Source organism: Notolepis coatsorum (assembly GCF_963971535.1).
Source record: "Notolepis coatsorum genome assembly, chromosome: 3".
Lineage (NCBI taxonomy): Eukaryota > Metazoa > Chordata > Actinopteri > Aulopiformes > Paralepididae > Notolepis > Notolepis coatsorum.
The window spans coordinates 161,802,987-161,812,986 of NC_140167.1; the positions used below are offsets into that span (position 1 = coordinate 161,802,987).

The 10,000-nt window shown below is 47.1% G+C and overlaps 1 protein-coding gene across 11 annotated transcripts in view; it reads left to right on the top strand.

Moving 5' to 3' along the window:
- LOC311225604 (plakophilin-4-like) overlaps positions 1-10,000 on the top strand; it is a 411,012-nt gene that overhangs the window by 177,750 nt on the left and 223,262 nt on the right. The gene's annotated exons all lie outside the window — the stretch shown is intronic.

The window sequence follows — 10,000 nt, forward strand, 5'->3', positions numbered from 1 at the left end:
AGATACACACACACAAACCAACATGCTTGCAGACAGACAAATACACACACACAAACCAACATACTTGCAGACAGACAGATACACACACACAAACCAACATACTTGCAGACAGACAGATACACACACACACACACACACACAAACCAACATACTTGCAAACAGACAGACAGATACACACACACACACAGGCCAACATGCTCGCAGACAGACCGATACACACACACACACACACACACACACACACACAAACCAACATGCTCACAGACGGACAGATACACACACACACACACACACACACACACACACACACAAACCAACATACTTGCAGACAGACCGATACACACACACACACACACACACACAAACCAACATGCTTGCAGACACACACACACACACAAACCAACATGCTCACAGACAGACCGATACACACACACAAACCAACATGCTCACAGACCAACATGCTCGCAGACAGACAGATACACACACACACAGACCAACATGCTCGCAGACAGACAGATACACACACACACAGACCAACATGCTCGCAGACAGACAGATACACACACACACAAACCAACATGCTCACAGACAGACCGATACACACACACACACAGATCATCATGCTCACAAACACTGCACACACACATACATGTGAACCATTATGCACGCACACACACACACAGACACACACACACGCACATACAGACACACACACAGACACACACACAGCTCATCACTCAGCCACAGGTCAACGCGTCTCTCCATCCTCAGCGGTGGTCAGACTCCATAGGGTCACCCTTATGGCAGGACACGGTAGCATAGCAACGCAGTCAACTCACAGCTGATTGGACAGGAAACCTGGAAGTGGATTTCTTGTTGCCCCCAGTTAGCTGAAAGGAGCAGACGTACATGTGGCTGAGCCAATCAGCTTCTCTCACGTCAGGGTTCAGGCGTACATGTGGCTGAGTCAATCAGCTTCTCTCACGTCAGGTTTCAGATGTACTACATGTGGCTGAGTCGCCACAGCCAATCAGCTGTGGATGAGTACATGAGTCGTCGTCACAGCCAATCAGCTTCTCTCACCTAAGGGTTCAGAGGCAATTAGAGGCAAATATAATTGAGTACATAGGTGTGTGTGCGTGTGTGTGTTTGCGTGCGTGTGTGCGCAAGCCTGAGGGTAAGTTAGGATGTAGTTCCCAGTGAAGCAGCAATTAAAATTAAATATAATTGAGTACAATGTCGACATTCTCTTTGCCATTGAGAATATGTGTGTGTGAACGTGTATATATCCCGGTTCGATTCCCACTCCTCCCGACCCGGCAGCGTGTCGAAGTGTCCTTGAGCGGCTGTGAGTGTGGTGGGGGGGGGGGGTGTCTGGACGTATCGCCTCAGGTGTGTGTGATTCTGACTGACGGGAGACGAGCAGGGTGCCTGTGAAGGAGCTAGGTCTTTAGTTCCAGACCTCCTCCGGAAAACCTTTATTTTAACTCATATTAAAACGTTATGGTCGGGGCGCCTGTTCAGCAGGGAGGGGATCTGGGGGAAATAGCGTGAACCTTTGCACATGTTCTCTCAGTGAAACTCCTCGTTGTCAGGTGAAAAGAAGTGGCTGGCGACTCCACATGTATTGGAGGAGGCATGTGATAGTCTACACCCTCCCCAGACCAACAGTAGGGCAGCATGTGGTAGTCTACACCCTCCCCAGACCAACAGTAGGGCAGCATGTGGTAGTCTACACCCTCCCCAGACTGACAGTAGGGCAGCATGTGGTAGTCTACACCCTCCACAGACCGACAGTAGGGCAGCATGTGGTAGTCTACACCCTCCCCAGACCAACAGTAGGGCAGCATGTGGTGGTCTACACCCTCCCCAGACCAACAGTAGGGCAGCATGTGATAGTCTACACCCTCCCCAGACCGACGGTAGGGCAGCATGTGATAGTCTACACCATAGGTGTCAAACTCACGGCCCGCGGGCCAAATCCGGCCCGCCACGTCATTTGATGTGGCCCCCCAAGAGCTCAGGTAAAAAAAAAAAAAAAAAAAAAAAATGTTTTTTTTTTTTTTTTTTTTTACATTAATATTGGGTTAAAAAATAGCAGTGTTAAAATAATTTTGGGTTAATGCGTTAATAAAGCTTTAACTTTGACAGCCTTAGTTATTACACATTCTTACACATACATGTATGTTGAACATCTGAGGTAACAAAGGAAAAAAGCCAAAAGCACTTACTCCTCAGACATTCTTTGACAATTTTACAGCCCAAAATACAAAAAAGATCCAGGCGGAATAGGTAACAAAGGGTTGAAGAAATATTGTCTGAACTGTCAGATGCAAACTGGCTGTGTGACATAACCGAGCATCTCGCTCAATTGAATAAGAAGCTGTAGGGACGCAAACAAATCCCACCCAAAATTTGACCAATATAGTTGTGAACTGAGACAACCCTTATTTTGTTATTTTTGAGTACAGTTACAGTTGTGTGTTCATGCAGACACATAATAGCAATTTCATTACGAATTGAAAATGGGGGACCCTGATGTAAACAAGTCGAAAGTCTTTCTCTGGTCTGCATCCCCTTAACAATTGTGTGTATTGAGCTGTACTGTACTGTACCCATTCTGCAATCTGTTAATTAAAGTTAATTAAACTATCTTCCATTAGTTGGATGTATGGCCTCTGCAAGGTTGTGTGCAGCCATTTGTTTTTGTAACATCTGCTACATCTGTCCCACGTGTTCTTTGCAGCTCACAGTTGTTAGTTCTGCCCCTCTTGACTGTGACAAAAAGGTTTTGAACAAACTTAATGTCATAGCTTGTATTTGATGATATTCTTCTTTGTTATTTACTTGAATGGTTTGATCATTGATTGGTGGAGTAATATGGGGTTCTGATAAACTAAAATTATTTGTTAAAATAACATAAGCTAACATATATTTTTACATTTATGCAAATTAATATCCAATATGTATAACTTGAATAAGTAATAAATACAGAAACACCATGTTTAACAATATGTAAATGTGTAGCTACATTTATTTTACATTACATTAACATTTATACGGTCTTTGGCCCTTTGAGGGCAACCATAATGCTGATGTGGCCCTCTGTGAAAATGAGTTTGACACCCCTGGTCTACACCCTCCCCATACCAACAGTAGGGCAGCATGTGGTGGTCTACACCCTCCCCAGACCAACAGTAGGGCAGCATGTGGTAGTCTACACCCTCCCCAGACCGACGGTAGGGCAGCATGTGATAGTCTACACCCTCCCCATACCAACAGTAGGGCAGCATGTGGTGGTCTACACCCTCCCCCGACCAACAGTAGGGCAGCATGTGGTAGTCTACACCCTCCCCAGACCAACAGTAGGGCAGCATGTGGTGGTCTACACCAGCGTTTCCGTTAGAACATATTCGTGCCGGTCTGGGTGTCCTGCAAGATTTCTATCACCGGACATATTCGAGATATTCCGGTCAGAGTTTTAAACAGCAGTCTATTATAATCACATTTTTATGAGCTAACGAATTCCGTTATAATTGGACATGTGTATTAATTACATCAAGCGAAGAATGAGAAATTGATTTGCAGAATCAAATTACTATCTCTCGCCTCTCAAGTTAGTGCGATACGCTACCAGCATCAAGCTCCCGCCCCGCAGGCTTGCGCTGCAGCAGCTCTGTCACACGCACCCCCAAATGAATCTCGAGTCGACATCGCTTCACCTCGTTGTATCAGACACGTCACACATATCATAATGTTCAACTTCACACACAGCAAACTGTAGTTGATCATCACATTGCCTCGTTTGCTAGCTCGTCGCCACATGCAGAGAGGACGAGCCACATGCGTGTAACGCATTTGTTAATTTCATTATAGGTTATAGCCTACATTTAGTTATAATCAATAATATGCATTACTATGTGACACGGCAGTCAACCAACAGTTGCATATGATTAAAAATGTCAACACTCACTCACCCCGTCTCTCGTTGTGCCTATCCGTTTTGTACCTGCGACGGCTGCGAGAACAGCGACTTTAGTTGCTGGTTCGACTTTAATAGATCCCCATTGGAACAGGCGAGGCTCGCAACGGTAGCAGCAGACTGGGGATGCTCTTTGTGGTTCAATCAATAAATTAATAGTAAAAGTACGCTCAACATTTTTGTTTCTTTTCCGCGGGAGCCACCACGGCATCAGCGTCAGCGGTCTCTGTGACTTCAAGTTCAGAAGACTCATCTTCGTTGTCATTATTAGACCTGCTTGTGCTTGGTTTCAGGAAATATTTACTAAGCTTAGCTTGTTTCGCCATCTCTCTCTCTTCCTCGTGTACCTGTTTGTCGTTATGGTGGCCAGAGCGTGCAGGCTCAAAAAAAAAGAAAAATAAGTTTCACATCTGAGCGGCGCCATCCTATCAGAGTGAAGCAACAATTAAACTGAAAATGGAATTATTGTTTCGTTCATCGCATAGGCTATTTAATTTTAGCCGATTTTAATACAATTCAAATAATAAAATTGTGCTTAGAGGAATTATTTTCACCGGACATTAAGACTGGAGAGATTTAAATATTCGGACTTCAACATATTTTGCTGGTCAAATATCGGTAATTACCGGCTAACGGAAACGCTGGTCTACACCCTCCCCAGACCGACAGTAGGGCAGCATGTGATAGTCTACACCCTCCCCAGACCGACGGTAGGGCAGCATGTGATAGTCTACACACCCTCCTCAGACCGACAGTAGGGCAGCATGTGATAGTCTTCTACACCCTCCCCAGACTGACAGTAGGGCAGCATGTAATAGTCTACACCCTCCCCAGACCGACGGTAGGGCAGCATGTGATAGTCTACACCCTCCCCAGACTGACAGTAGGGCAGCATGTGGTAGTCTACACCCTCCACAGACCGACAGTAGGGCAGCATGTGGTAGTCTACACCCTCCCCAGACCAACAGTAGGGCAGCATGTGGTAGTCTACACCCTCCCCAGACCAACAGTAGGGCAGCATGTGGTGGTCTACACCCTCCCCAGACCAACAGTAGGGCAGCATGTGATAGTCTACACCCTCCCCAGACCGACGGTAGGGCAGCATGTGATAGTCTACACCCTCCCCAGACTGACGGTAGGGCAGCATGTGATAGTCTACACCCTCCCCAGACCAACAGTAGGACAGCATGTGGTGGTCTACACCCTCCCCAGACCAACAGTAGGGCAGCATGTGGTAGTCTACACCCTCCCCAGACCAACAGTAGGGCAGCATGTGGTGGTCTACACCCTCCCCAGACCGACAGTAGGGCAGCATGTGATAGTCTACACCCTCCCCAGACCTACGGCAGGGCATCATGTGATAGTCTACACCCTCCCCAGACCGACGGTAGGGCAGCATGTGATAGTCTACACACCCTCCTCAGACCGACAGTAGGGCAGCATGTGATAGTCTACACCCTCCCCAGACCGACAGTAGGGCAGCATGTGATAGTCTACACACCCTCCTCAGACCGACAGTAGGGCAGCATGTAATAGTCTACACCCTCCCCAGACCGACAGTAGGGCAGCATGTAATAGTCTACACCCTCCCCAGACCGACGGTAGGGCAGCATGTGATAGTCTACACCCTCCCCAGACCGACGGTAGGGCAGCATGTGATAGTCTACACACCCTCCTCAGACCGACAGTAGGGCAGCATGTAATAGTCTACACCCTCCCCAGACCGACGGTAGGGCAGCATGTGATAGTCTACACACCCTCCTCAGACCGACAGTAGGGCAGCATGTAATAGTCTACACCCTCCCAAGACCGACGGTAGGGCATGCGATAGTCTACACCCAGAAACACATTATTCTGAAGAAAAAAAACAGGGAAAGATCCACTGATTCTCTGGACAGTTTGGACCTTTATTTTCTGGTGCACACAGTAGACTTAGCGTCTCTTCATCAGTGGTACGGACGCAGAGCAGCGGTGACGCATTACAGCTGTCGGAGCCCATCCGGCGGGCCACTCCGTTAGCAGCGACGTCTACGCTCCACCACTGATCACTGTGGTGGCAGCATCTGAAGCACCTGGAGGTCTATGGTATTTTCATTTCTTCCTGTAATTCGTTTGATCTAATCAAATGGTTGACAGTTTGTCTCACTTGGCAACAGTAACTAAGGGAAGCGGGGTGTTGGAAGAGCCACGGGGGGAACCCGATTGTGACTCATTTGATCGCAGGGTTGTGCTTTAAATGAGATGGTTCTTTACTGCTCAGTAAATGAGTTGGGAGGAATGTGTCATTATGTACTGTGAACGTCTTTGGTGTAAAAAAAATAATAATAATAGATTTCACAAAATCAGCAAGGGAAATTAAGAACAGAGGTTAATGGACTGTGACATTTGAAGAAAGTGCTTAATGGACAGATTTTTAGCCCTTGTGGTTAATACCAGGTTTCTCCGTTGGTCTCATCGTATCAGGCAGGTGTGCTGATGGGAGTTGTTGTACCGTGAAGCTATTCGACTACAGGTCAAAAAGAAAAAGAAAAAAAAGCCTAGATGACATTTCTTTCACAACATTGTGTTTGGTCTAACGTGTTTTGGTTCCGTTTCCGAGTGGAAGACCTATGGCCACTAGGGGTGTGTAACGATGCAACCTCACAACGATTAAATTCGATTACGATTCTTCAGGCAACGATTCAATGCATCATGAAATCTCTTCATTTGACCACGATTCGATTCGATACATTTTTCTATCAGTTAATTCCCCAAAACATTTTGAATACACAAATGTGGCTGTGGGAACTGATTCACTCAGCATGAATAGACTATAGGTCAATAAAAACAATACACGATATATATATATATATATATATATATATATATATATATATATATATATATATATATATATATATTTTTTTTATAATCTAACATTTTCAAATCGATGCAGTTGAATCGTCACATTAGGATCGATGCATCGTTACAAGTTCAAGTTTCTTTAATAGTTGTCATACAGGGCGGCTAGGTGGTGTAGTGGGCAAGGCACTCGCCACCAGTGTGGAGACGCTAGGATTCGCGTGTTCGAATCCAGCTCTCCACATTGTTTTCAGTTTAGCTGGTCGTCCGCAGTAATACACATTGGCCGTATTACGGGGAGGGAAAACTGAAGGGTGGGGATCGAACGTTGTGAACAAGCGACTCCTACAAGTCGGTTGGTGCGCCTGCGCAGTAGAATCAGGAAGTGTCGGGGGCAGCGTGAGCCTCCCACGCGTTACTCCTCGACACTGAGAGATAGAGCTGCGCAGGTGAAAAGATGCGACTGCTGTTACCTCAAGTACCGGAGGGGACTTGTGCTATGTATGACTTAGTCCACATTGCAGCCGGCTTGTGGGAGGCAAGAAACAGCGTTCGTGACAGGGGAGGGTTGAATTGGATGATACGAAATTGGGATGGGAGAAAAATAGAAAAATGGGAGAAAAAGTGGATAAAAAAAAAAAAAAAGTTGTCATACAGAAGTACAGAATACTTTTATACAAAATGCTTCTTACTGTTACGCTCCAGAGACTGTGCAAGACAAGATAAGTATGAAATAAAATAACATAGTATAGCATGTAAATTAGAAGTAAAAAAAAAAAAAGGTCACAGTGTTCAGTATAGACATATGTACAATGTTCGATGCAGAATAGACGTAACTGAGTTACCATATAATATACAATATACTATGCAGTGTACTAATATACAATACTATATAGTGCAAGGCAGAAATGGGATGAGGTGCAATTTAGGTACAATTTACAGTAGGTGTACGAGTTGTAGTGCAAATCCTTTATCAATAAATATAAATATAAAGTGTGTTTGTGTGATCTAAAGTGTGGAGAGTGGGTGCTGCAGTGTGTTGTTTGTTTAAGTGAGTGTGTGCGTGTGGGTGTGTGTGCTGTGTGCATTTGATGGTTGTTGCATAGTGTTTATTGTTCGTTTAGCAGCCTGATGGCCTGGGGATAGAAGCTTCTTCTGAGTCTTTCTGTGCTCGCCTTAAGACTCCGGTATCGCTTGCTTGACCGCAGCAGTTCAAAGAGGCAGTTGTTCGGGTGGCTGGAGTCCTTGATGATTCTCTTAGCCTTCCCCCTGCACCGCTTGTTGTAAATGTTCTGGAGGGTGGGAAGCCCCCCTCCAATTGTGCGTTCGGCTGAACGTGTCACTCTTTGTAGTCTGCTACGGTCTTGTGCAGTGCTATTCCCAAACCAGGAGGTGATGTTGCCAGTCAGGATGCTCTCTATTGTACATGAGTAGAAGTTCCTAAGGATCTTCTGACTGACTTGGAACTTCCTTAGGCGCCTGAGGAAGTAGAGGCGTTGTCGTGCCTTCTTCACAACACTGTCAATGTGTGTGGTCCATGTCAAGTCCTCGGATATGTGGGCTCCGAGGTACTTGAAACTGTTCACTCTCTCAACCGGTGCCCCGTCGATGCTGAGGGGGCTGTAGTCCTTGACCCCCGACCTCCTGAAGTCCATAATCATCTCTTTTGTTTTGCTGACGTTCAGGGAGAGGCAGTTCTCCTGACACCACTGTGACAGATTCTCTACCTCTTCCAGGTAGGCCCTCTCGTCGTTGGCAGAGATCAGGCCCACCACTACTGTGTCATCAGCAAATTTGATGATTGTGTTGTTGTTCCGCTGTGCCACGCAGTCATGTGTGTACAGGGAGTAGAGGAGGGGGCTCAGAACACAGCCCTGGGGGGCCCCTATGTTGAGCGTGATGGATGAGGAGGTGCAGTTGCCTGCTCTTACCACCTGGGGTCTGCCCGTCAGGAAGTCCAAGACCCACTGGCAGAGGTCATAGTTCAAGCCCAGGTCCCTGAGCTTGGCTATGAGTTTGGAGGGGACTATGGTATTGAATGCTGAGCTGTAGTCGATGAACAGCATTCTCACATAGTTCCCCTGCCTCTTGTCCAGGTGTGATGCTGCTGTGTGCAGCACATGGGCTATGGCGTCCTCCATGGACCTGTTGGGGCGATATGCAAATTGCAGGGGGTCCAGGTTGATGGGGAGGGAGGAACAGATGTAGCCCTTCACTAGCTTCTCAAAGCACTTCATGGCTATGGAGGTGAGGGCTACAGGGCGGTAGTCGTTGAGGCAAGCGGGCGTAGATTTTTTGGGTACAGGGATGATGGTGGACTTCTTCAGACAGCCACGTATTTCGGCTGTGTAGACCCACTACTGAGACTCCGGCGTGGGGGAATGACTCACGATGATGGCGCCTGTTTGTGGTGTTTTCCTGGCTGTGTTTGTGTGTGCGATAACAAGCCCCCGGGCCCTCGCGTGAAGCATCACTTCACCTCAGCTAGCTTACCTGCTAATGGCACCCACTAGCCATTAGCCATTAGTGTGTCCATTACTCTCTCTCTCTGCTCAGAGAGGCGCAGGCGGAGAGCCTGGAGAGCTGCTGCCTGACCACTGCAGCCCTGGAGGACTGTCTGAAATGACACACAGCCAGGCTAGTTACCGCTGTCGCCTTGCCCCAGAGGCCTCTCAGACCTCTGCATGAGTGTTGATCATATCTGAAGATACAGTATGGCAGCAGCATACCATCGGGCGACAGTGACTCGGGAGGTAAGAACGGTCGTCCGGTAATACGGAGGTTCCCAAGTTCGATTCCCGCTCCTCCTGGGTTGACACATTGCGTGGTCGCCTCCACCGTCTGTGTGTGAGTGAATGAGTCAAATGGGAGGAACAATGGGCACCCAAGTGGCGACCCATGTAACGCGAAGCGGCCGACGCGGGTTCGATTCCCGGTATCCTTTGCCGAATGTCTTCCCCCCCGCTCTGTCTCCCGTTCTTCCTCTCTCTCTCTACCGGACTGCCCAGTAGTACAAACGAATAAAAAAAATCGACAAAAAAAAACACTAAAAAAATACAAATTTGAGGAACAAATTGTAAAGCGCTTTGGATACAAGAGATATGTAAAATGCACCATTTACTATCGTTTACACCCCCATCCACTGTCCCCTCGGAACAGACATTCATCAGAACTGCA